At 43.5% G+C, this 27,685-nt stretch overlaps 1 protein-coding gene and 1 non-coding gene across 5 annotated transcripts in view; one reads left to right on the forward strand and one right to left on the reverse strand.

Annotated features, from left to right (window-relative positions):
• LOC119970383 (guanine nucleotide-binding protein G(q) subunit alpha) overlaps positions 1-27,685 on the forward strand; it is a 318,243-nt gene that overhangs the window by 118,115 nt on the left and 172,443 nt on the right. The window lies entirely within an intron of this gene.
• Positions 16,652-16,770, reverse strand: LOC119970806. The gene has a single exon (XR_005461676.1). It is a non-coding gene; the product is annotated as a 5S ribosomal RNA (ribosomal RNA).

Raw genomic sequence — 27,685 nt, forward strand, 5'->3', positions numbered from 1 at the left:
CATCAAATGATCATTTGGTGAATTCAGAATTATAAATGTTCTCAGTAGTGAATGTAAACGTAATGTGCTTCTGTTAAAAGGGGTTTCTTTTGTCTGGATGTTGTTTGGGAAGTTATTAAGGATTACTTAGTGTTGTATTCTTTGGGGGTTGTATTTGAATTGATGGTTGCTAAGATGTTCACTATGTTTTAAAAAAAGGTTAACTTGAGATTAAACATTGTTTTGCTTTAAAAATTACTTTTCCATTTCTGCTGTACCACACCTGTAGAGTGGACGGTGTGCTCCACATACCACAATCTATTAAAAGCTGTGGGTCAGGTGAACACCATGATACACTTTAGGGTTCTCTAAACCCTGACCCATAACAATACGGGAGTAGGAGATAGCCATGATAATTGATTCAAGTCTGGCCATTTCAGGGGAGAGGGGAGAGATTTGTTTTGAGGGGGTGGGCAGAGCTTAGAGAGAGGGAGAGAGAAAAATGTGGTTCTGAACAGTTAGGGGAGAAGACTGGAAATACACCAGAGAGGTTATGAAGGTTGCCGCCGAGGCAGGCTTTGGAAAGGGGTACTGAACAAATGTCTCCAAGCGAGGAAAAATTGCTTTGTAATGCAATTATCACCTTGTCCTGTCTGTGTGAGAGGCATGGTTATTTGAAGTGATGTTTAATGGGAACTAGTGTGTTGAGATTAGGAAACTGCATGTGCCCTGTTAGTTTTAGAGCCGAAGTAAAAGGTTAAATATTGTTTTCTTTTCTTTTGCTTTAGTAAAGTTTGTTTATAAAGTAATCGAGCCTTATTTCTTATATTATTACTCCTGGAGCAAATCTATCTTTTTGCACCCAAAGGTTATGGCATCTGGTCCAGTCTCTTAGCCACTGTTGAGAGCTGACCAGGTGTCTATAACAATCATGCAGGTACCAATCACTGACTGTTGTCAGGCAGAACACTGTCCCTAGGCAACCCATTAGTTGTCAGTTAACCAACAAACTCCTCCGAAAACCGGTTCCTGAGATTCACTTGACACTGTTGAGTCTGGTTTCTCCTCTCAAAATTACAAAACCTGGCACACACTGTCCTGGCAAGCACTCTCCTGTTCAAAGGCACATCCCAATTATGGGTCCATGGACCAACAACAATAAAATAAATGGGAATAAAGGAAACAGGAAGGACTCTTACAAATGTCATAAAGAGGTGATCCGATTCTCTCTTATTGCAAATGGTCATTGTCTCTTGCCACCTGTGTGATGTGAATATTGTCCACATCTCGCTTCATATGGATACGGACTTCTTCAGCATTTGAGGAGATGCAAATAATATTTAACATCGTGCAAACTCCAGAGAACAACCCCACTTATGACCTTATGATGGAGGGAAGGTCATTGATGAGGCAGCTGACGATTGGGTCGAAGACACTGCTGCAGGAGTTCTTCGGTAATCTTCTGGGGCTGACATGATTGACCTCCAACAACCACATCCATCTTCCATTGTGCTAGTCAGGACTCTAACCAGTGGTGAACTTTTCCCTTATTCCTATAGATTCCAGTTTTGCTAGCTCCATAATGCCACAGTAGATCAAATGCCACCTTTATATCAAGGCAGTTACTCACACCTCATCTATTGAGTTCAGCTCTTCTGTTCATGAGGTCTGGAGCCAAGTGGTCCTTGCGTAACCCAAACTAAGAATTGGTGAACTTGATATTGCCGCTTGATAGCACTATTGATGACACCTTCCATTTATTTGCTGATGATCAAGAGTAAACCGGTCAGTAGCTATTGGATTTGTCCTATTGACATGCAAGAAGCCCTGTGTTGTAGTTTGATAATGTAGGACCCTATTTTCACATGCGCTGTTCCTGGCATACCTTTCAAATGAACTCGCCAAAATAAGTTGTCCGAAAAGCAAGTATCACTATGAGCTGTTGCTGCATTAGTAATATCAAATATATATTTATTTCAGTACCTCATTTTAGTCTATCTTCACAATTATAGTTATTGAATGGGGTCAATAATTGAAACCTTAATATAGCAACACTGTCAAACACACAGGATGATTTTGAAGTATTAAAACAATCCTTAAAACAGGGATGGATCATTCTTTTTTAAGTAGCCCAAATTCGGCAGTATGCAAGTGCTCAAAATGTTTTATAGCAATTGGTTTTTTTCTCATCTAAACTTGACTACAGTTACAATTTCATGGATCAAAAACAGTTGATATTTTAAAATAAGAAATAAATCTTTTTTTGTTAAATTTAGAGTGCCCAATTGTTTTTTCCAATTAAGGGGCAATTTAGTGTGGCCAATCCATCTACCCTGCACATTAGTGGGCAGCACGGTAGCATGGTGGTTAGCATAAATGCTTCACAGCTCCAGGGTCCCAGGTTCAGTTCCCGGCTGGGTCACTGTCTGTGCGGAGTCTGCACGTCCTCCCCGTGTGTGCGTGGGTTTCCTCCGGGTGCTCCGGTTTCCTCCCACAGTCCAAAGATGTGCGGGTTAGGTGGATTGGCCATGCTAAATTGCCCGTAGTGTCCAAAAAAAAGTAAGGTTAAGGGGGGGGGGGGGGGTGTTGTTCAGTTACAGGGTGGATACGTGGGTTTGAGTAGGGTGATCATTGCTCAGCACAACATCGAGGGCCGAAGGGCTTGTTCTGTGCTGTACTGTTCTACGTTCTATCTTGTGGTTGTGGGAGCGAAACCCACACAAACAAAGGGAGAATGTGCAAACTCTGCACGGACAGTGACCCAGAGCCAGGATCGAACCTGCAACCTTGGGGCTGTGAGGCAGCAATGCTAACCACTGTGCCACCGTGCTGCCTAGAAATAAATCTTAAAATGGAATAAGAAACATAATGTGGTAAAATGGGGAATCTCACTAAATGGCTCTCAACCGAATGGATGCTACAAGAATGTTAGAATAAGGTAAAATAAAAATAAAAGAATAAAATGAATTCAATACAAGTTATGAATGTAAAGAATTAAACTGGCAATTGTTTTTGGTTGAAACATATCAGAGCCTTACATATTAAAACAAAAAATGTGGACTATCTGTGTGGACTTTGCACATTCTCCCCGTGTCTGCGTAGATCTCACCCCCACAACCCAAAAAGATGTGCAAGGTAGATGAATTGGCCATGCTAAATTTCCCCTTTAATTGTTTTTAAAAAAGAATTGGCTACTCTAAATTTAAAAAAAAAGTGGGAATTCTTTAAGCTTTCAATATTGCAAAACAATATAGAATAATATGCAAATGATATTTTCAACATTTCCCATTCTAAACTTAACTTGGAACACAAAGATAAACACAATACATTATAAATTTTAAGCTGATCAAAAATAACCACAGAATCATGGGAATGTCACATGACTAATGCCACCACTGAATTGCTTGTTCTTGTTCAAGCGAACAAAAATATATACAAAGCATGTGTGTTATAAAAATTATAAATCCTGTGAACTTTATAAATAATTTTATTTCAATACTTTGGTCACATACCAGCAAAAGCTAGTTTTATCAAAAAATCAAAATAGTTGTCTAATTCCATCCCCGCCTTATGCTCCTTACAAAGTGCTGGATTGGATGAAAGAACAGATTTGTGTTTTTTTAAGTTACTGTACAGTTCTCTATACACGGGCAATATACTTGTATAGATAGATTATAGTCATTAGGTGGAATTTAGCAGACATTTTTGAAGCAAGTGCAAATCACGTTATGGCCCCTAAATCTTGCAAAGGGGCCATAACAGTATTTGCACCAGGGAGATCTCAGTTTGAAATCTTCCACTCCCCCGCCAGTCTCATGATCAGGTTCACGCTCAGAAAGGACATGACCCTGATTTCCATACCTTCTAATGTATTAGCATATATTTACTGGGCGTGTCAGTACTTTCTGTGCTGGCTCTCTGAAGGAGCAGTTCATATGGTGTCACTCTCCTACCTTCCCATTGCCCTGCATATTCTTCCTTTTCAGATAATAATTCAACTCCCACCTGAGTGCATCGACTGGACCTTCCTGCAATATACTGTGTGTGAAAATTTGTTCCCCTATGATACAATTGCTTCTTTCACCGATTTTCTTCAATCTGTGTCCTCTGGTTCTTGGCCTTTCCACCAATGGGAACATTTTATTCCTATGTACTCTGCCGAGAACTCTCATGGTGTTGAATGTTTCTCTCAGATCTCCTCTCAACCTTCTCCACGGAAGTAAGTCCAAACTTCTCCAGTCTATATATGCATAACAAAAGGTCCTCATTACGGGAATCATTCTCGTGAATCTTTCTTGCACCCGTTCTTAATTCTTCCACATCTTTCCTAAAGTATGATGCCCAGAACTGGGCACAATACTCCAGCTGAGGCCGAACCAGTATTTTATACAGTTTAACATAGTTTGTTTGCTTTCGTACTCTATACCTCTATTAATAAAGCGAGAATGCTGATTACTTCATTAACTACATTCTCAATTTGGCCTGCCATCTTCAATGATTCATGCACATAAAATCCAGGTCCCCCTTCCCCTTGCTTCCTTTAGAATTTAACCCTTTGTTTCATATTGTCTCTCCACATTCTGTCTACCAAAATGAACGAGTTGACCCTTTTCTGTATTAGATTTCATCTGCCACTTTTCTGCTCATTCCACTAACCTGTCCATGCCCTTTTGAAGTTCGACATTATCCCCCTCACCGTTGCAAACCAAGTTTGGTTATTATCTGCAAATATTGAAATTGTGCCCTGTACACAAAGGTCGAGGTCATTAATATACCTCAGGAAGAGTAGAAGTCTTTGCACTGAACCCTGGGGAGCCACCGTGCATACCTTGCTCCAGTCTGAAAAACAGCCTTTCACCATCCCCCTCTGTTTCCTGTCACTCAGTCAATTTCATGCCCATGCTGCAACTGTCCCTTTTATTCAATGAGTTCTAACTTTGCTGACAAGCATGTTCTGTGGCACATTATCATGCACCTTTTGGAAGTCGATGTACACCACATCACCAGTATTATCCTCATCAATCCTCTCTGTTACCTAATCAAAAAACCTGAAGTTAGTTAAGTGCAATTTTCCCTGAACAAACCTGTGCTGACTTTCCTTGATTAATGCACACTTGTCCAACTGACCATTAATTTGTCCTAGACACTTGTCTAGATACTTCCCCATCACAAAGGTTAAACTGGCTAGGCTCAGCAGTTTCTATTCTCACTTCCCTCTGCATCCTTGGATGCATCTCATCTGGGTTGATGCCATATCAATCCGAAACTGTAGGCAGTCTATCCAATATCATCTCATTTTGAATTTCAAACTCTTCCAAGTGTCTGATCTATCTCCTTTTTCACCATGACCTGTGCAACATCTTCCTTGGTAAAGACAGATGCAAAGTATTCATTTCATACCCCAATTTCATATCTCAACAGTGCCTCGTGCCCCATATTGATCCCTAATCATCTCTACTCTCCCTTTTACTAACCTTTTATTATTTACATGCCTATAGAAGACTTTGGTATTCCCTTTTTATATCAGCAGCCAATCTCTTCTCATACCCTCTCTTTAGTTCCTTTATTTGCTTTTTTTCAATTCCCCTCTAAAGCTTCTATATTCAGCCTGCTTCATGCTTGTATTATCCCCTGACACCTGTTTTAGGCACATTTGTCATCTTAATCTCAACTTCTTTGTCACCTCGGGAGCCCAGGACTTGTTTGCCCCTTCGAGCGAACAACCTTGACTGTACAAAACTATCTCTTTAAAGGCAGTCCATTGTTCCATTACAGTTTTTCCTGCCAGTCTTTGATTCCATTTGGGTCCAATCCTATCTTACTCTATTGAAGTTACTTATTCTTGATCTGGATTGTTCCTTGGTCTTTTTCATAGCTAACCTAAAATTTTGTTATATGATCGTTGTCTGCTAAATGCTTCCCCAATGACACTTGATCCGCTTGACGCATCTCATTCCCAAAAACAGATAATTGGTATCTTCTCTTTGAATTATAAGAGACATAAACTTCCTAGATATATCTGCCAATGCCATAAAGTTGTGGCAGTTTTCATGGAATTTATTTTGAAGCATTTTTGTCATCCTGCAGAGAAATGTAGATTTCATATTTTTGCAGTGTTATGACCACAGCCAGTCCACTTCAAATCCTAAAAGGCACACTGGTTAATACCTTCCTCCACAAAACTTCACACTGCATTGTTAAAGGTGTTGTTTATTTGAACCAACTCTGTAATGACTTGAATTTTATATGAAGCAGAAAATGAAGTATCTGGTTGTTTGTTGTAAAACCTGTTTGTCCCAAGGATGTTTTAGTCATGCAGGAAGAAAATAATCATCTTCCGACATTTAAAAAAAAAAAAAAAAAAAATATTTTTCTGAAAGAATTTTCATTTACAACAAACAAAATACACAATATCAACATGAAAAACGGATGTTACAAAATGCAATATTAGAAAAAACAAAACCAACCAAACAAAGCCCAACCACCCAGGAGAGAAATGCTCTTCCCCCAACAATGAGAACTAACCCCGCCCTTCTCCCCACGACTGATGGTGATTACTGCTTTGAAGTAGCAAATGAATGGCCGCCACCTCGAGTAGAACCCCTCCACCGAAAAAATTCCATGAGGTCACCAAACCAGACAGAGGCACTGGACGGAATAGAAGATTTCCATCCCAGCAGAACTCGACTCCCAGCTGTTCATGAAGCAGAGGTGAGAGCATCCACCATCACCCTCGCCTTCAACCCCGGCGAGCCCGATACCCCGAAAATAGCCACCAAGGGATAAGGTTCCAGATCAATGTTAAGAATCACTGGTGCAAAAAAAGGATATGCAAAAGCTTTCCATCCTGGGTCATGACTAGAACACATATATATACTGAGCATCTGGAAAGACACTGCTTGATTAGGGATAGTCAGCACGGATTTGTGAGGGGTAGGTCTTGCCTTACAAGTCTTATTGACTTCTTTGAGGAGGTGACCAAGCATGTGGATGAAGGCAAAGCAGTGGATGTAGTGTACATGGATTTTAGTAAGGCATTTGATAAGGTTCCCCATGGTAGGCTTATGCAGAAAGTAAGAAGGCATGGGATAGTGGGAAATTTGGCCAGTTGGATAACGAACTGGCTAACCGATAGAAGACAGAGTGGTGGTGGATGGCAAATATTCAGCCTGGAACCCAGTTACCAGTGGCGTACCACAGGGATCAGTTCTGGGTCCTCTGCTGTTTGTGATTTTCATTAACGATTTGGATGAGGGAGTTGAAGGGTGGGTCAGTAAATTTGCAGATGATACGAAGATTGGAGGAGTTGTGGATAGTGAGGAGGGCTGTTGTCGGTTTCAAAGAGACATAGATAGGATGCAGAGCTGGGCTGAGAAGTGGCAGATGGAGTTTAACCCTGACAAGTGTGAGGTTGTCCATTTTGGAAGGACAAATATGAATGCGGAATACAGGGTTAACGGTAGGGTTCTTGGCAATGTAGAGGAGCAGAGAGATCTTGGGGTCTATGTTCATAGATCTTTGAAAGTTGCCACTCAAGTGGATAGAGCTGTGAAGAAGGCCTATGGTGTGCTCGCGTTCATTAGCAGAGGGATTGAATTTAAGAGCCGTGAGGTGATGATGCAGCTGTACAAAACCTTGGTCAGGCCACATTTGAAGTACTGTGTGCAGTTCTGGTCACCTCATTTTAGGAAGGATGTGGAAGCTTTGGAAAAGGTGCAAAGGAGATTTACCAGGATGTTGCCTGGAATGGAGAGTAGGTCATACGAGGAAAGGTTGAGGGAGCTAGGCCTTTTCCCATTAGAACGGAGAAGGATGAGAGGCGACTTGATAGAGGTTTATATGATGATTAGGGGAATAGATAGAGTAGACAGTCAGAGACTTTTTCCCCGGGAACAAACCATTACAGGGGGACATAAATTTAAGATAAATGGTGGAAGATATAGGGGGGATGTCAGAGGTAGTTTCTTTACCCAGAGAGTAGTGGGGGCATGGAATGCACTGCCTGTGGAAGTAGTTGAGTCGGAAACGTTAGGGACCTTCAAGCGGCTATTGGATAGTTAGTCCAACCTGGAACATACCTCTTCAGTCACCTGAGGAAGGAGCAGTGCTCCGAAAGCTAGTGTTTGAAACAAACATGTTGTACTTTAACCTGGTGTTGTAAGACTTCTTACTGTGCATCTGAACTAGACAGAGCAAATAGGTGATTGACAGAGAAGGGCCAGCAATGACATGGAACCTAATTTGTAATGCTGCCTAAATTGCCTCCATATTTTAAGAGTGGACAACACACTTGAGGGCGGCAGGGTAGCACAATGTTTAGCAATGTTGCTTCACAGCTCCAGGGCACCAGGCTCGATTCCCGGCTTGGGTTACTGTTTGTGCGGAGTCTGCACGTTCTCTCCATGTCTGCGTGGGTTTCCTCTGGGTGCTCCGGTTTCCTCCCACAGTCCAAATATGTATTGGTTAGGTGGATTGGCCATGCTAAATTGCCCTTCGTATCCAAAAAGGGTTAGGTGGGGTTACGGGGTTAGGGTGGAGCTTTGGGCTTAAGTAGGGTGCTCTTTCCAAGGGCCGCTGCAGACTTGGGCCGAATGGCCCCCTTCTGAAATGTAAATTCTATGACCACTGGATTCAAAGAGTACCTTGCCGGAGAGAAGGGGAGCGATGCCATTGCCAAAATTCTCAGACTAGGGCTCCTACAAGAACTTGCCTCCATCGGGCTGGTTTAGCACAGGGCGAAATAGCTGGCCTCTAAAACAGACCAAGGCAGGCCAGCAGCGTGGGTTCAATTCCTGTACCAGCCTTCCGAACAGGCGCTGGAATGTTGCGACTAGGTACTTTTCACAGTAACTTCATTTGAAGTCTACTTGTGACATTTAAGCGATTTTCATTCATTCATTTCCTCTGTTCCCACATGGGGTTTGGCTCCTCAAACCATCCCAGCACCTTCCCGATATTTGTCGTCTAATAATAAACAAACAAGTTGGGTAATGCCAGTCCCACTGAAGGAATGCCCTATGGACTCTTGGGTCTTACCTGGCCAAATAATAGAGGCCACAGACTTATTAATCCAAGAAAGCATTTGGGCAGAAAAAATGGGAGACACTGAAAAATAAATTAAAACCTGGGGAGAATATTCATTTTTATAATCTAGATCCTGCCCACTTCTGCAAGCTGGACCTCGCCCTTCACACCAGACTAGTGAAGTTCAATCAATGGAGTGATGGCTAGTTGGCCACCCGGATACCCAGATAACAAAAGCTACCTCAGGCAAGACAAAAACCAAAACTACCTCTGGCAAGACAAAAGGTAATACCCCAGACTGGTTCCCCTCCCCGAGGAGTTAACTGGAAAGTATTCACTTTACTCCTGGTTCAGTTTGTATCCCAAAAGGACCCAAAGCTCCTGAGTAGCTTTGTTGTTTCATCCATAATATATAGAAGCAAGTCATCGGCATATAAGCACATCTTATGCTCCCTCCCCGTATCCCCTTCCATTTATCGGAAGACCTTGGCACTATTGCTAATGGCTCAATTGCCAGTGCAAACAGGAGTAGTGACAAAGCCCATGCCTGCCTAGTCGCCCTACTCAATGAAAAAAACCATGAGCTCTAAGCGTTGATACTTACACTGGGCGGCGGGGCACTATAGAACATAGAACATAGAACAGTACAGCACAGAACAGGCCCTTCGGCCCTCTATGTTGTGCCGAGCAATGATCACCCTGCTCAAACTCACGTATCCACCCTATACCCGTAACCCAACAACTCCCCCTTAACCTTACTTTTTTTTAGGACACTACGGGCAATTTAGCATGGCCAATCCACCTAACCCGCACATCTTTGGACTGTGGGAGGAAACCGGAGCACCCGGAGGAAACCCACGCACACACGGGGAGGACGTGTAGACTCCGCACAGACAGTGACCCAGCCGGGAACCGAACCTGGGACCCTGGAGCTGTGAAGCATTGATGCTAACCACTATGCTACCGTGCAGCCAAACCCAAAAAGTGAACTTCTGCCCAAGACCAAATTAACTCCGAGCCTCGAACCTACTCCCACTCTACCCTGTCAAACGTCTTCTGTGTTCAAAGGCACAATCTCTTCCGATTCAGAAACCGGAGAGGGGGGCAGGACTAAATCCAGTAACCGCTGTGCATTAGTTGATAATTACTGACCTTTACTGAGGTCCCTCATGTTGTCTGCTATCACCTCCGGGACACATGGCTTCAAACACAGCGCCAACACCTTGGCTATCAGTTTGGCATCAATGTTCAAAGGCTAAATGGGTCGATAAGAACCACACTCTTGGATTTTGTCTTTTTTGAAAATAAGAGATATGTGAGTGAGTGAGCATAAGGTATCTCCGGGGGCTCTGACCTGAGTTCCTGTAAAAAGGCTCAAAAGATTGCATTGACTTCATTTGAGGAGGAAACCAAATTGCCGCTGGAGTTTTTAATTTGTACTCTCGGGAAGCCACCTGCCACCTCAGCTGGTGGGCAAGAAGACAGCTGGTCTTTTCCCCATACTCATTTTTTAAAAAAACCATTAGTGCCGGAGCTGGCTCACTGCCTTCCCAGTGGACAACAAATTAAACTGCATTTACAGCTTCCTCCTACTCGCAAGCAACTCTGGGTTAAATGTGCCTTAAAGGAGATTACCTCGCCCTTACAACAAGCTTAAGGGCTTCCCACAGTATGGAGAGAGCGACAGTCATTCCTATTCAATCTATTATACTCCTCAATGGTCCTGGACATGTGCTCACAAAACCCCCTGTCTGCCAACAGCACAACGTCCAGCCTCCGGTGGCGGGCACTGACTAGAATCTGCTTCCACAAAGTGTGGAGCATGATCCGAGATTACAATTGCTGAGTATTCTGCTCTCTACCCGGGGGGGAAGGGGCCCACCCAGTAAGAAGACGTCAATCCTGCAATAGACATTATTCATGTGGGAAAAGATGGAGATCTCCTTGTCTGCTGGGTGCAAAACCCGCCCAGGTCTACACGCCCCATATGTTCCATAAAGGCCAGGAGCACCTTCACCACCCCAAGACAGCAAAGGATTTGGGCCTGGATTGATCTAGCTTAGGATCAAATACCTCGTTGAAGTCCCCTCCAAAGATCAGTTGGTCTGTGCCCACGTGAGGCATGGAAGCTAACATTCTACCAAATGCCACATCATCCCAATTTGGCACGTAGACATTTACCAGTACCACTGACATACCCGCCAAAGACCCACTGACCACCACAAATCTGCCATTGGGATCTGCTACGGTTCTCGTGGCCGAATAAAGAACCCGTTTATTAACTAGGTTTGCTGCACCTTGGGTCTGTCCATGAAAGCCCGAATGGAACACTTGGCTCAACCACCTCTTCCACAGTCTGGTCTGATTCATTACCCGAAAATGGGTCTCATGCAAAAATACCACATTAGCACTTAAATTCTTTAGGTGAGCAAAAACACTCGTCCCTTTTACCCACAGCAGTCAAAGACTGGACAAAGTATCGTTAATTCAAACCGAACCCATTCTTCTCAACAAAGGCACCGCCTCCTCCCGTGTATCAAGCGAAAAGTCCCTTGAATCATAAGTGACCCATAGCTTCGCTGGATTCAACACCCCAAGCCAAACTCTTTCTTGTACAACGCGTCCTTGGCCTTGTTGAAGTCTTCCCATTTTCCTTGCCAGCTCAGCTTCTATGTCCTGGTAGACCCATACGAGATTGCCCTCCCACTTCCAATCCCAATGTCATTTGGCCCATTTCAGAACCTGCTCATTTCTGGGAAAATATGGAACTGAACTACTACTCGTGTTGCGGTTCATTCGGCCGCGGTTTTTGACTAAGGGTGCGGTGGGCTCTGTCCAACCCCAGAGGGAACGTGGTTCACCCTCCCCATTGCTTTCCCAAACATTTGTGCAAGATACGTAGTTGCTTTCAGCTCTCTATTCACTCTGGCAGCCCTATGACTCTGAGGTTCTGCGTCTTAGATCGATTTGGTTCTTGAGATCATCGGCCTTTAGCTTCCTATCCTTGTCAGCCACTACCCCTATTATGCTTCCAGTGAGGCAAGCTGCTCACCATAGCTCATCAGCACTTTTCCCATACCTTCTAGCACCTTACTGTGCTTTTTCACCAATTCATGTTTGTTCTAGTTTCACCCGGACAGGGCCACGGCTTCCTCGAGCGACATACGCATGTTCTCTTCCACCCTTCCCCAATGTTTGTCAAAGTAGGCATTGAATAAAGATTATTATTATTATCATTCCTTGCCCAGCACGTGAGCTAGAATGTCTACTGTAATCATGGAGGCCGCTGTCACCGACGCAACCTCCTCCATTTTTTCCATGGAGGAGCTGCACAATACCTCCAAATGGGTCGACATGTTGCTCTCCGTGGGTTGTTTAAGCCCATTTTTTTCCGGCATTGCAACGGGTTATTGATCCTTTGTTCAATAAGAAACATTTACAGGGCTCTGAAAAACGGATCCTGGTCAGAGTTGCCTTGTGAGCATCCTCACTTCATATGACGTCACCAGAAATCCTCTTCCAACATTTTGGTGCAGTTGTATTTTCTGTTCTTCAATGTACTTTTATGCTTTGCATTTTAATTTGATGGTGACAAATCAAAAATGTTTTAATAAAAGTGACAGCTGATATAAGTTGAAGTATTTCTAATCTGTTTAATTAACAGTATTACAATGATAAGGTTTATAAATTTATGTTTTTGGTACCGAGTCTTTAAAGTAAAAAAAGGTGTTTATGTGACCTGTCCTGAAGCCTTATGTCAACAAACCTGGGTTGTTTGATTGTTAGAGATTAAAGGGGTTGCTTAACTGAAAGGTACAAGGTGATTACAATAGAGACTATGGCAGCATCCTGTGTGCTTACAGTAGATAGACTGAGTCTCCAAGTCCTAGAGAGTGTTGAGAAGCAGTTGGATTGGATTGGATTTGTTTATTGTCACGTGTACCGAGGTACAGTGAAAAGTATTTTTCTGCGAGCAGCTCAAACAGATCATTTAGTATATTAAAATAAAATGCATATTAGGACAACACAAGGTACACAATGTAAATACATAGACACTGGCATTGGGTGAAGCATACAGGAGTGTAGGATTAATCGGGTCAATCCATGAGAGGGTTGTTTAGGAGTCTGGTAACAGCGGGGAAGAAGCTGCTTTTGAATCTGTTCGTGCGTGTTCTCAGACTTTGTAATCTCCTGGGCAGCACGGTAGCACACGTGGCTAGCACTGTGGCTTCACAGCGCCAGGGTCCTATGGTCGATTCCCCGCTGGGTCACTGTCTGTGCAGAGTCTACACGTTCTCCCATGTCTGTGTGGGTTTCCTCCGGGTACTCCGGTTTCCTCCCACAGTCCAAAGACGTGCAGGTTAGATGGATTGGCCATGTTAAATTGCCTTTAGTGTCCAAAAAGGTTATGAGAGGTTATTGGGTTATGGGGATAGGGTGGAAGTGAGGGCTTAAGTGGGTTGGTGCAGACTCGATGGGCCGAATGGCCTCCTGCACTGTATATTCTATGTATCTATGTATCCTGCCCAAAAGAATTGGGGTCTCAAAATAGCTAATCAGCATCTCTATCTGCATACAAGGCTCATGTGATTCGCATTGCCGTGGTGATGGGAATTGATATAAGATGGGTACAGAGGAAGCCATGGTGATATTGTGCTACAGGCTTTCCTAAAATATCACTGAATACCAATGACCGGTCAGGCTGCCAGGGTACAAGAGAGCGAGAGTGAGAAGCTAGAAACTGGAAGTCTTGCTTGTTCATCATGCCAGAATGCAGGTGGAAACTCGCGCTTGGATTGAAAAGACCGAATTTGTGAGGAATTTTTGATTTGATTTATTGTCGCATGTACCGAAGTACAGTGAAAAGCATTTTTCTGCAGCTAAGGGAACGTTCACAGTACATACATAGTCGACAGCAGAGAACATTGACAAATTGTACATCGACAAACAGTGATTGGTTACAGTGCGAAAGAAAGGGCCAAACATAGCAAATACAGGAGCAAGAGTAGCATAAGGCGTCGTGAATAGTGTTCTTGCAGGGAACAGATCAGTCCGAGGGGGAGTCGTTGAGGAGTCTTGTAGCTGTGGGGAAGAAGTTGTTCCTATGTCTAGATGTGCGAGTCTTCAGACTTCTGTACCTTCTGCCTGATGGAAGGGTCTGGAAGGAAGCAATACCTGGGTGGAAATGAATGAAAAAATGAAAATCGCTTATTGTCACAGGTAGGCTTCAAATGAAGTTACTGTGAAAAGCCCCTAGTTGCCACATTCCGGCATCTGTTGGGGGGGGGGGGGGTGGCTGGTAGGGGAATTGAACCGTGCTGTTGGCCTGCCTTGGTCTGCTTTAAAAGCCAACGATTTAGCCCTGTGCTAAACCAGCCCCAAGTGGTCTCTGATAGTGCTGAGTACCTTCCTGAGGCAGCGGGAGGTGTATACAGAATCAATGTGGGGGTGGCAAGCTTGTGTGATGCATTGGGTTGGGTTGAGTTCACCACACTCTGCAGTTCCTTGCGACCTTGGACCCAACAGCTGTGATGCAGCCGGAAGGATGCTCTCTATCGCACCCAGGGTCCGCTCCATTAACCCAGTTAACCCAGGGCTTGAAGATTCGCCTAGCTTGTGCTGGAGCGAGGATCTCCAGCAATACACGTTAGCTCATTGGGCTAGACAGCTGGTTTGCAATGCAGAACAAGGCCAGCAGCACAGGTTCAATTCCTGTACCAGCTGAGAATCCTGAATTCTCCCGCTGCTGACCCGAACAAGTCCTGGAATGTGGCGACTTGGGTCTTTTCACAGTAACTTCATTGCAGTGTTAATGTAAGGCTACTTGTGACGACAAAGATTATTTATTTATTAATGTATAGTTCTGAGGTTGGAAGTGAGCAGATTGAGACAAGGAAAAGCAGAAGTAAACCCTTGGGAGCTGAGATTCTTTTTGTTCTGATTCTGGGATAATTGAATTTCTACTTAAAGGACAGTGTAACATATACCCCATAGTAGATTAATTTGGTAAATGCCTCTGCATTGTTAAAGAAAAGTTATATGAATGCCCTTCAAGACAAATTATGCCTTTTGAGACAAATTCTATCTAAAAATACTGAAATTTCATCCTGGACTGTTTCTTTGGACAGATATATTTCTTGAACACAAAAGCAAGTGTTCAGTAGTTCTGAATGGTGTCTTGTAAACAGCCATGTCAGTGTCATGATCCTGGATCCAAGCTTAAGTTTATTTTCTATTGGGTCATTAGTTTCTTCAAAACCTACTGTTAATGCAATTTAAATTGGATGTAAAATTGATTTAACATTATTCTGTTCACTGTAAATGGCTTTTGGCGCTATCTCATGCTGGTGACAAATGATAGCATATTTAGCAAACAGGAAGCAGTAAGATTATGACACTGATGCATAAATGTGCATCACTTTGCTTGGAAACCTAATTTTTTTTTTAACCTGACTTGTTTCTGTGTAGCAGCCTGTTGTGACCATCTCCAATTTCTTTTTCTGCTGTGGCTCTGCTCATATATTTATCAGAAATAGGAAATGTGAATAAGACCACTAACCTTAAAGGCTTATGCAAATAATTGATGGGACTTCCATGTGTTTAGCATAAAAAATAGATTAAATATTGAATATTAATAAGTAGAAACATATGCCTTTTCATCATTATGGCCGGATTTTTTGATCCCATCACCGCTGCCAGTGAGAACGGAAAATTTGGCGCTCAGCTGAAACTCCATTCACTGTAGCGGGACTGGAGAATCCTGTTGGCGTGGATGGAGAATTCCAGCCTGTATATTTTCCTCGAGGTACGTTGGTAGGAGCACATTGAATTTCAGTAATATTTCAAATTTGCCCCAATTAATTAAATAAAATAGATCATGTCCATTTAACAAAATGGCTTCATTAACGTTTGAGAAAACATACATGTGCAAATACACGTGGACATAGATGTGTCTCTAGAAAACTTTGATCAAAGTAAAAATGAAGTACATTTGTATTTAACATAAATGCAACAGCCCTCTGTATTTTTCTTTAAGCTCTTAATGTGTCTATAAGCGCATTGAAGCTACATCTGAAATGTTTGCTTATTACTTGATGTCATATTTTCTGTAATCTGAATGTAGATAGTTATATTTTTAGAACTAGTGAAAATTGTTTATGGCTGATTTGCATACAGAGAATGCTAGAACTGTACTGTTGGCTAGTCAACACCTGAAAGTGAAAAAACAGGTTAAGGTTGCAATCAGTGGCTTCATCAAGACATTCACCTCTCCTTTCCAATATATTTGTATTACAACACCCTGGGCTAGGACGTGGTCAATTCCGGCCCCCTTTCACCCGAGGTCACAACACAATTGAATTAACAATTAATTCTTAGAAAAAGACCTGGAGTCTTTCGCCTTTGCCTGCCCAATAATTAAGGTCACCAGTTTGTAAATTTAAACACAATTTATTTTCGTTAATAAGAACTATAAGGAAATATGCAGCAACAATCTCTTCACAACCTCGGTGTCAGATTTGACTTGGAGATTAACTTTTGACCACATATTGGTGTCATCATTAAGCCTCGATATTGCTACTTGACTGACTATGTCTCTTCTTCAACTGAAAACCCCCTTTTATAACATTGTTAACTTTAGACTTGATTATTCCTACTGCACCTGGTATTCCCAGGCAGTCTCCCATCCAAGTACTAACCAGGCCTGAGTCTGCTTAGCTTCCGGGATCAGACGAGATCAGGCGTTTTCAGACTAGTATGGCCGTAGGCATTAGACTTGATTATTCCTGGCACGTCTCCCACATGTTATCTTCCACAAGCCTGAGTTCAGCTAAAAAAAACTGCTCCCACTGTCCGAAATCACATCAAGTCCTATTCACCTATCATTCCTGTGCTCACTGAGCTTCATTGGCTCCCAGTCGAGCAATATCTTGATTTAAGAATTCTAAGCTGTGTTTTCAAATGGCATCGCTTCTCATTATCTCTGTATTTGCCTCCGCCCCACAAACCTCCAAGATATTTGCACTCATCTAATACTGACTTATGGAGCATGCCCAAATTTAATCACTCCTCCATTAATGAGCATGCCTTATCAATTTGCCTTCCTCGGCACTATTAGACAATAGTTCTGTTCCCATACTTAAGTGTATCTCATTTTCCAATACATAGTACACATATTTTTCTCAATTAGTCTCTTCAGTTGAACTGTAAAAAATGTATCTTTGACTGCCCATTATAGATTAAAGAGATGGTTAGGTAGAATATAGATATTAGGTAGAACTTGCATATAATTAAGACTTTATACTTTAGAATTGAGGAAATGGTTACAGGCAGAAAAGGAGTCATTTTAGAAGCCTTTCGCACACGCATCGGGACAACACTGAATTTAATTAACAACAAATGAATATTGCTTCATCTTTGTCAAATCCACTGGAATTAAAGAAAAGTTTTTTTTTGGATATGGGTATTGATAAGGACTATCATTTCATGATTTTTAAGTGCTCTATTCCTTTTCTAAGGAATGTTAAAAGAATAGTAACACCTATTAATGATAGTTCAGCCTGGAACTTGGCATCATTTTTTATCTAGCTCAGAGTATCATGAAAGGCTAGTGGGCTTCTAATGGTCAGAATTGAACATTGTCTGACATCTTCTACAAAGGGCAGATGCTATGTGATTGCAGCTTTTAAATGATAGAAAAGAAAACAACATTTTAAAAAATAATTATATTTGAGTTACAGTTTAAAAATCGCTATGAAAGTACAGAAATAAGTGAAATTAATTAGGGTTGATATTCAAACACATTACAAACATTTATTAAGCAGATGCACAATGTTGAAATAATAAGGCAATCATCAACAATTAAATATCAATAATTGTGAATGATGAAGGATAATGAAAATGCAGTTGTTTAAACAAAGAAGCCACACCTATAGCCGCTATGGCTGATATAATTTAGTTCCATGGGATATTAAAAATAAGGGCTTTCCCCCTGAGACTCCTAAGTAGTGAGGAGAAATGTAAAACCAATGTTTCTTGAGCTGTGAAAACGCTGGACCTTAATCAGGCAGTTTTTCTCTTGCTATTCAGATAGCTAAACTACTTGGGGATTTGAGGTAACACTTGCTTTAAATATTTAATAGATATCCAAAGAGATTTTAGTCTCTAGCATTTTAAGAGTCTCTTCCACTGGATTCGATATTATAACTAAGATTGTTTTACACCTTCCTATAGTCTTTAATGTGTGATGTAGTATCCATTTGAAGTCAATGGCATGTTGCAGTTCTTCAGTAAAATTCTAATTTAGTCATTATGTCTTGCATTGTATTCTCTTTTTAAATAAATTTGGATCGGATTTGTTTATTGTCACGTGTACCGAGGTACAGTGAAAAATATTTTTCTGTGAGCAGCTCAGCCGATCATCAAGTACATGGAAAGAAAAGTGAATAAAAGAAAATACATATTAGGGCAACACAAGGTATACAATGTAACTACATATAAGCACCGGCATCGGATGAAGCCTACAGTGTATAGCGTTAATGAGGTCAGTCCGTAAGAGGGTCATTTAGGAGCGGGGAAGAAGCTGTTTTTGAGTCTGTTTGTGCGTGTTTCTCAGACTACTCCCCACTTCCGAATCATGGATATATTCGCTGCCCAATAATAGCCGCAGAAGTTCAGCAGCCCCAGCTCCCCGACTGCGCCCTAAGAACAGTCTTTTAACTCGCGGGGTCTTGTTTGCCCACACAATCCCGTGATAATCCTGTTCACCCGCTTGAAGAAGGACTTGGGGATGAGGATGGAAAGGCACTGGAAAACAAACAGGAACCTGGGGAGGACTGTCATCTTCACGGACTGCAGCCTGCCCGCCAAGGAAAGCGGGAGCATGTCCCACCTCTTGAAGTCCCCCTCCATCTGATCCACAAGCCGCGTTAGGTTGAGCTGGTGCAGGGCATCCCAACACTTGGCCACCCATATGCCCAAGTAGCGAAAGCTCCTTTCCACCATCTTGAGCGGGAGCTCTCCCAGTCTCTATTCCTGGCCCCTCGCATGGATCACAAAAAGCTCACTTTTCCTGACATTCAACTTATACCCTGAGAAATCCCCGAAATCTTTTTAGGATCTGCATGACCTCCCCCATCCCCTCCACCGGACCTGAAATATACAGGAGCAGGTCATCCGCGTACAGTGAAACACAATGCTCCTCCACTCCCCGAACCAACCCCCTCCAGTTTCTAGACATCCTCAGCGCCACGGCCAACGACTCGATTGCCAGGGAAAACAACAGGGGGGACAGGGGGCACCCCTGCCTCGGTCTTCGTTGCAGTCTAAAGTACTCCGACTGCAGTTGGTTCGTGGACACACTCGCTACGGGGGGCCTGATACAGTAATTTAACCCAGCCTATGAATTCCTCGCCAAATCCAAATCTGCCTAACACTTCCCACAGGTACTCCACCCGATCAAAGGCTTTTTCCGCATCCATTGCAGCCACCACTTCTGCATCCCCTCCTTCCAAGGGCATCATGATCACGTTCAGGAGCCTCCGCACATTCGTGTTCAGCTGCCTGCCCTTGACAAACCCCGTCTGGTCGTCATTAATCACCCCCGGGACACAGTCCTTAATTCTAGTGGCCAGGATCGTGGCCAACAGTTTGGCGTCTACATTAAGGAGCGATATTGGCCTGTAGGAGCCACATTGCAACGGGTGTGCGGCATTGTCGGGGGAAGGGTTCCCCTCTCCTTAGCCTCGTTGAAGGTTCTCAACAATAGCGGGCTCAACAAGGGCAGCACGGTAGCATTGTGGATAGCACAATCGCTTCACAGCTCCAGGGTCCTAGGTTCGATTCCGTCTTGGGTCACTGTCTGTGCGGAGTCTGCACATCCTCCCCGTGTGTGCGTGGGTTTCCTCCAGGTGCTCCGGTTTCCTCCCACAGTCCAAAGATGTGCAGGTTAGGTGGATTGGACATGATAAATTGCCCTTAGTGTCCAAAATTGCCCTTAGTGTTTGGTGGGGCAACTGGGTTATGGGGATAGGGTGGAGGTGTTGACCTTGGGTAGGGTGCTCTTTCCAGGAGCCGGTGCAGACTCGATGGGCCGAATGGCCTCCTTCTGCACTGTAAATTCTATGAAACAGCTCTGAGAATTTCCTATAGAATTCTACAGGATATCCGTCCGGTCCCGGGGCCTTGCCCGACTGCATACCCTCCAAACCTTTAACCAATTCCTCCAACTCAATCGGGGCCCCTATTCCCTCTACTAGCTCCTCCTCCACCTTCGGAAACCTCAGTTGGTCGAAGAATTGCTTCATCCCTTCCCTCCCCTCCAGGGGTTCTGACTCGTACAATTTACCATAAAAATCCTTGAAAACCTCCTTTCCGAGCTCAGGACCGTGTTATTCTCCTACCTCTCCCCCCCCCCCCCCCCCCTCCCCCCCTGTCTGTAATTCCCCCAATTTCCCTGGCCGCCTCTCTCTTCCGTAGTTGGTGCGCCTGCATCCTACTTGCCTTCTCCCATACTCGTACATCGCTCCTTGTAACTTCCTCAACTGAGCCTCTGCCTTCCCTGTGGTAAGCAAGTCAAACTCCGTCTGTAGGCTCTGGCGCTCCTTTAGCAGCCCCTCCTTGGGACTCCGCATACCTACTGTCCACCCTGAGTATCTCCCCCACCAACCTCTCCCTCTCCATCCTATCCCTCTTCTTTCTGTGGGCCCTGATAGAAATTAGCTCACCCCTCATAACTGCCTTCAACACCTCCCAGACCATACTCGCTGAAACCTCCCCTGTATCATTGGTCGCCACATAGTTTTGGATACTCCTCCTAATCCACCTACAGACCTCCTCATCCGCCTGTAGTCCTACGTCCAGTCTCCACAGAGGGCGTTGGCCTCTCTCCTCCCCCAGCCCCAACTCCACCCAGTGCGGAGCATGGTCCGAGACCGCAATGGCTGAGTACTCGACCTCTCCACTCTCGGGATTAGCGCCCTGCTCACCACTTCCCACCCCCATTGTTCTCTCGGAAGTCAGCTGACTCATGCTGACCCGGCCGCTCCCGCCTCTACCTCCAATCCCACTGTTGGCTCCCTCTACAGGTCTCCAAACCCCCCCCCCCCCCACAATCCAAATGAAGGAGAGATGGCCCCCCCCTTATTCCCATGTGTCAAGAAAGAAAAGCTCAAACAAACAAACTTCGGGTGCTATCCCCAACAATGAGCAACTACCCCCTACCCCGCAAACTGCTCTCGCTGTCCAGCCCGTCCCCACTGCCTATGACGCAGCTCCATGCAAACAGACCCAGAACCTCGAGGGCCCAGAACAAAGGGGCAAAAAAAAAAAACACGGGGGAAAACCAACATAACACCGTCCCCACCGCCTCACCGGGATGCCCCAACAACATACAGCAGTCCATTAATTCAAGTCCAGCTTCTCATTCTTAATAAAAGTCCACGCCTCATCCGGCGTATCGAAATAATGGTGCCGGTCTTGATACGTGACCCACAGCCTCGCCGGGTGTAGCAGCCCGAACTTCACCCCTTTGCTGTGAAGGACCGCCTTGGCCCGGTTGAATCCCGCACGCCTCTTCGCCAGCTCTCCACCCCAGACCTGGTAGATACGGATCTTGCAGTTCTCCCACTTACTGCTTCGCTCCTTCTTTCCCCATCGCAGGACACACTACTTGTCGGTGAAGCAGTGGAACCTTACCACCATTGCTCTCGGCGGCTCGTTCGCCTTAGGCTTCCTTGCCAGGACTCTGTGCGCCCCGTGCATCGTGGTCACAAACGCAGTCGCATCCGACCCCTCCGTGCCTTCAGGGAGACCCAGAATTCGCAGGTTCTGCCTCCTCGATCTATTTTCAAGGTCTTCCAGCTTCTCCTGCCATCTTTTGTGCAGAGCCTCGTGCGCCTCCACTCTAAACGCCAGGCCCAAAATCTCTTCCTCGTTGTCGGAGGCCTTTTGCTGCACCTCCTTAATCGCCACCCCCTGCATCTTCTGGGTCTCCACCAACCTTTCAATAGAAGCCTTCATAGGGTCCAGCATCTCCACTTTTAACTCAGTGAAGCAGCTTCTAAGAAACTAGAACTTGATATTTGGTCTATTTTCCTTGCCTTAAGCTTGGATTAGTTCAATCGTCAAAATTGTTCAGCAATTTCAAAATCTTCAAGATTCTAGAATGAATGGGAGAGGAGAAAATCCCTGTTTTCTTTTTAAATTAGACTTGCCCATTATCACCAAATGAACACAGAATTAATTTTAAAAATAAATAGGTAACTCATTGAGCAGTCCACAAATTCATCTACTATCCCACTAAGTAGTGTCCTGCTGATGCATTAGCTTCTTGCTCCCTACATTGCCTCGCCCTGTTGCATTTATAGGGGTACAGAGGCTAACATCACTGCTTCTCTGGCGTAGTAGGCCAGATAAAACTATCTGTTCCCTGTTTGAAGCAGCATGGCTGGAATCTGAGTCTCTGTTGTTCTATGGCATGAATTTGCTTAGACTTGAATTGGGAAACAGCTTGGAGCTTTGAGTGTATGGACCTGAGACAACAGTAATATGTGCAGCAGTCTAGAAGCATTGATGCAGAGAGGTGTTTTTGCAGTATATTAACAAGGCCAGAGATGTGGTAGTGTTGGGTTGGTTAAGTTGCTTTTTTCAATGGGAAAACATTGAAGGTGAAGGCGGCAAGTTCTTTGTACCTGGGTGTCTGAGAATCTTTACCGCAATGCTTTCCCAGCACTAGTGAACAAATCTGTTTTTAGTTAGTTTAAATAAATTAGTGATCTAGTGTGATCATTTCTCAAGAATTGAATACAATCAGCAAATACTGCAAAAGATTTTATACCTTTATATCTATAAGCAATTGAATAAGAGTGGACACTCACGATCTGGAAATCCTGACTGCTCAGAGGTCAAGATATCTGAAGTTTGTCACTGGGAAGGGATAAAGGGACAACTTGTATATCAACTATTTTAGGATCAAGACAGTTTAGATTCTGTGCTTCTCATGCGAGATTTTTATAAGGGCCTCTGGAACTACATTATAGGCCGTTCAAGTTTGTCATGGATAATCTCGCCCTGCCTCCAGGCACACTTCACAGTAGAGGTTATGGAGTTTGCTTTAAAAATGTGAAATATCCTGAGTTCAGTGGATTGCACGGTAGTTCAGTGTGAATGGTGGGTGGCACTGTAGCACAGTGGTTAGCACTGTTGCTTATCAGAGCCAGGGACGCGGGTTCGATTCCCGGCTTGGGTCACTGGCTGTGCGGAGTCTGCACGTTCTCCCTGTGGCTGCAGGGTTTCCTCCGGGTGCTCCGGTTTCCTTTCTCAAAGCCCGAAAGACGTGCTTTTAGGTAATTTGTACATTCTGGATTCTCCCTCCGTGTACCCGAATAGGCATTGTAGTGTGGGGATTTTCACAGTAATGTCACTGCAGTGTAATGTAAGACTACCTGTGACACCAATAAAGATGATTAAATAAAGTATTTGTGGAGGGCAGAAATACTGACCTAAAAACGTATCTAGGATCAATGGGGGATCTAAATATACACATCATTAAAATTGAATACAACGATACAAAGAGCAATCGAGAAGGTCCTGTATTTCATTGATGTTGGAATACAGAATGTGGAATTGATGTTTCAGCTATATAGAATCTTGAGCAGATCCTCTGTGGAGTACTGCATTGAGATTTTGACTCTATCCTGGGAAGGGTATCTTGGCCTTCGAAGGTGTACAGCACAATTGCACTCAAATGGTAATGGGGCTTAAAGGGTAAATTATGAGGACAGGTTGAATAAGCCTGATTTTATATTCTTTTGCATTTGGGGTGTCATATAATTGAGGTATTTAAAGTGATAAATGGTTTTGAACAGGTAGATAGGGCAGATTTAGGGCAAATATTTCTCTACTGGGCAATCTAGTAAGAAGGGCAAAATCTTATAATTAGATCAAAACAGATTAGGTGTGGAATCAGGAAGGCCATACTGTAATGTATGGCCTTCCTGATTTGAAGGGGCTGGTTTAGCACACTGGGCTAAATCGCTGGCTTTTAAAGCAGACCAAGGCAGGCCAGCAGCATGGTTCAATTCCCGTACCAGCCTCCCCGAACAGGCGCCGGAATGTGGCGACGAGGGGCTTTTCACAGTAACTTCATTGAAGCCTACTCGTGACAAGCGATTTTCATTTCATTTCATTTTCATAATGTGGCGACGAAGGGCTTTTCACAGTAACTTCATTGCAGTGCTAATGTAAGCCCACTTATGACAAAGATTATTATTATACACAAAGGGGAGCAGAAATCTGGATCTTTATGTTTTTGCCAAGAGTGCAATGGCTACTAAATCAATTGACGTTTTCAAGACCGAGAACAATAGATATTTGTCAGGTAAGTGTACCAAAAATGTGCAGCAAAGATAGTTGAATAGAGTTTAGGTATACAGCAGCCATGATCTGGCTGAAGGGCTGAGTGGCCTACTTCTGTTCCTACGCGACTACCTGGATTCTGCAATAAGACAGCTGCCATCAAAAGCAATTCATAGTATGTCAATCAATGTTTAAAACTAACAATGTTTAAAACAAGTTTTATACATAAATGTTTAAGAATGAGCCATAAGATCCAAGAAAAAAAGCGTTGAGTTAGATGATCAAGCATTGTTTAAGGCACAATGATTCCTCTGTTGCTCGGTTTAAGGATAGGCATTTGTGGAACACATTTCCTCAGTGTTGAAGAGTGTGGGTTCCAGGAGTCAGTCCAATTTCTACCACATTGCACAAGCACCTTGTACAAATGCGTGATAAAGGTCAACGATCTTTATTATTTTGGAGATTTTTTGTGGCTTTTTTTGGTAGCCTTTCTTCAGAAATGTATTATTTTGGGTGGATTCTCAAACACCAAATAATACATCTTTTGTGGAGGGAATGATTGGATAGCTTTTGACCACACTGAATGGTCTTAACATTTATTACTTTATAGTTTATTTGGTCCTCGGGTATGAGCAAACGATTGTCAGTGAGAAAACTGAGCAAACAAAAAATATCACTAATTTATTTTAGTGACAGGAGAATTTAGCACCCGAAGGAAACCCACGCAGACACAGGGTGGAAGTGCAAACTCCAAAGAATCACCCAAGGCCGGAATTGAACCCGGGTCCCTGGCACTGTGGGGCAGCAGTGCTAGCCACTGTGTTGCCTCTATAGTTGCAATCTTTATTATGAGTTGAGATTACTGATTTTAGCAAGAAACATTAAATAATTCAATCTATCAGTGTGGACACTTTACCAACAGCAGATATTGATAAAGGAAATGCAGTGCCTGTGGTTTAAAATGGCTTTTCAGAACATGTCATAAAGCACTGAGTTAAATGCATGTCGCAATTGTTGTTATGAATTTAGGAAGTTGTGCCTATGTGGATAGATAATTCAAAGGAAGAAAGCAAATATGGTGGATAAAAATACATTTCTCAGACTGAAAAGGTTGGTGCGATATTGTCCAGAGGGGTCTGTGTTGTGATAGCTCCAATTAAATATATGCATAAATGATGTGGTCTTAAGAATTAACAAACAATATTAAAATGTTCTCATGACTCCAAATTAAGGTCTGACAATTTGCGATGAAGGATGTTGTAGAAATCTACTGTGCGGTTTAAGTGTAGTTGCATATACACTTCAAAACTCAGTAGAATTTAAGTAACACTTCTCGGATGCGAAATAAAAATCTTTTATTGTGTCTATTGATTATAATTGAGAGACTAAGATCTTCTTGTGGTTACAAATCAAATGTGCTCAATAAAGCCCTTGCCAGCAAAAGACTTATAGAAATAATTGGTTTAATGGTTTACAACAGATTTAACTTTCAAAATACAGTAATGGTTCTTACTCAAAGCAAAACAGCTTGCGCAAAGTTCAAGAGTTAGAGTGGAAATATGAAAATACGAAATATGTATAGTAAGTAGGCAGGTAAAAGGTATAGAGTGATGAAAAATGTCTGCCTGAACCCAGTCTGACTCCATCTGTCTCTACCCCTGCAATGTGCTGATTGGTCTGGATGGGTTTCAAATGCATTTGGTTGGATGGTTAGTTGTCAATCATCAATGTGCAACATATATTTGGATATGTTGCATTTTAAGATGTTTGTGTGTGTTGGAATGTGATATATTCTTATAATCAATTCTAGCCTTCACCAGTTTTATTGCTGACTGCCCTATTATCTGTATTCTGAACAATGGTGGGTTCATGTAGTCATGCCAACCTTGATCATAGATCATAGAATTTACAGTGTGCAATCAGATTGTGGTATGGCGGCATAACTTTTGCAATTCTGTTCATTAGAACAATGGTCATTTTATAATATCAGTAAAATGTTGCAAAGCTTTAGCTAGCTTCTGAATGTTTCAAATTCTGTGCTTTGCCACTGCAAATTCTGCAAGCAGTGTGTATATGTAATCTTAAATTATGCTTGAAGTTATATGATGAAATCCATTTAAAATGGATTTTAAACTGGACTTTAGTATTTACGTTAAAATGGCTAAATCATTTACCCTTTTACCTATCAGAAATAGCCAGTTTCCTTCAGGTGTGAAAAGCTGCAGGGGAATATAGATAAACTACCAAGATGAGCAGATAGGTGGTCAATTCTCTTCATCAATATTTGAGTATTTAAGTCTGTGTTCTCTACCCTATCATTTTTCTGTTCTCCTTTTGTCATGCCACAACCTATTTCTCTATTTCATTCTCTTCCCAATCACATTCCAGCAAAAAAAAAATCTGAAATGCAAACTGCATGACTTTTCTTCACCCGAAATCAGAATTTGCAAAATAAATTCGAATCTTCCATTTTTTCCCCCCTCCATCCTTCCAAAAACACCATAATGGGTCACTAAACATCCTGAATTCTAGGTACATTGTGCGGGATTCTCCAATATTGGGGCTATGCCCCCACACCTGCGAATCACTCTGGACTTTTGTCTCAACAGTCAGGGGTGATTCTCCATTTTTAAGGGAGCTTGCAGGGCCCCCGGAGTGCTCCACGCAGCTCCAGCAGCCATAAGGGGCCTGTGACGACGGCTCCGCGCAATATGGCTGACCCACACAGCGGGTCGGCGCCGAAGAAGTAGGCACCCTCCTTCAGATTGTGGCCTCCAATCGTGGGCCTGGCCGTCGTGGTGACCCCCCCCCCCCCCCCCCCCCCCCCCTCACCAGGATGGCCACTGCAGCTGCGACTCTGAGCTCCCGCCTGGTGGAACCACATGTGAACCATGGCAGCGGAGAATTGCCACGGGGCCTCTTTCAAAAGCCCCTGACTGGCACGGCGTCGACCGCATGTTCGCGACTGGCGCCGCTTCTCCAGTCACCGGAGAATGGAGCGAAGGCGTCGCGGGTCCGACGTCCCATTCTCCACGTCGGGCGCGATTGCAGCTCGGAGAATCCCGGCCATTGTCTCTATTCAGTAATTAGATCAGGTCAGCAAGTCCTTAATTTGGGGGATCAATCTAAAAATGCAGCAGAAACAAATCAAATGCATGTGTAGGAATTCAGTACAAGACCAGAACCTCTCAACCTTCATAAAACGCTTTTGCTACTAATTTGTGAGTTGGAAGCACAATGCTAAATCAATACCTGCGTACTTTACTTTTTAATTGACCCAGTGATTGTTGGGGAGGCTGATGTCTTCGGCTTTGTTCTTAGTGATGGA

Source organism: Scyliorhinus canicula, chromosome 8, assembly GCF_902713615.1.
Source record: "Scyliorhinus canicula chromosome 8, sScyCan1.1, whole genome shotgun sequence".
Classification (NCBI taxonomy): Eukaryota; Metazoa; Chordata; class Chondrichthyes; order Carcharhiniformes; family Scyliorhinidae; genus Scyliorhinus; species Scyliorhinus canicula.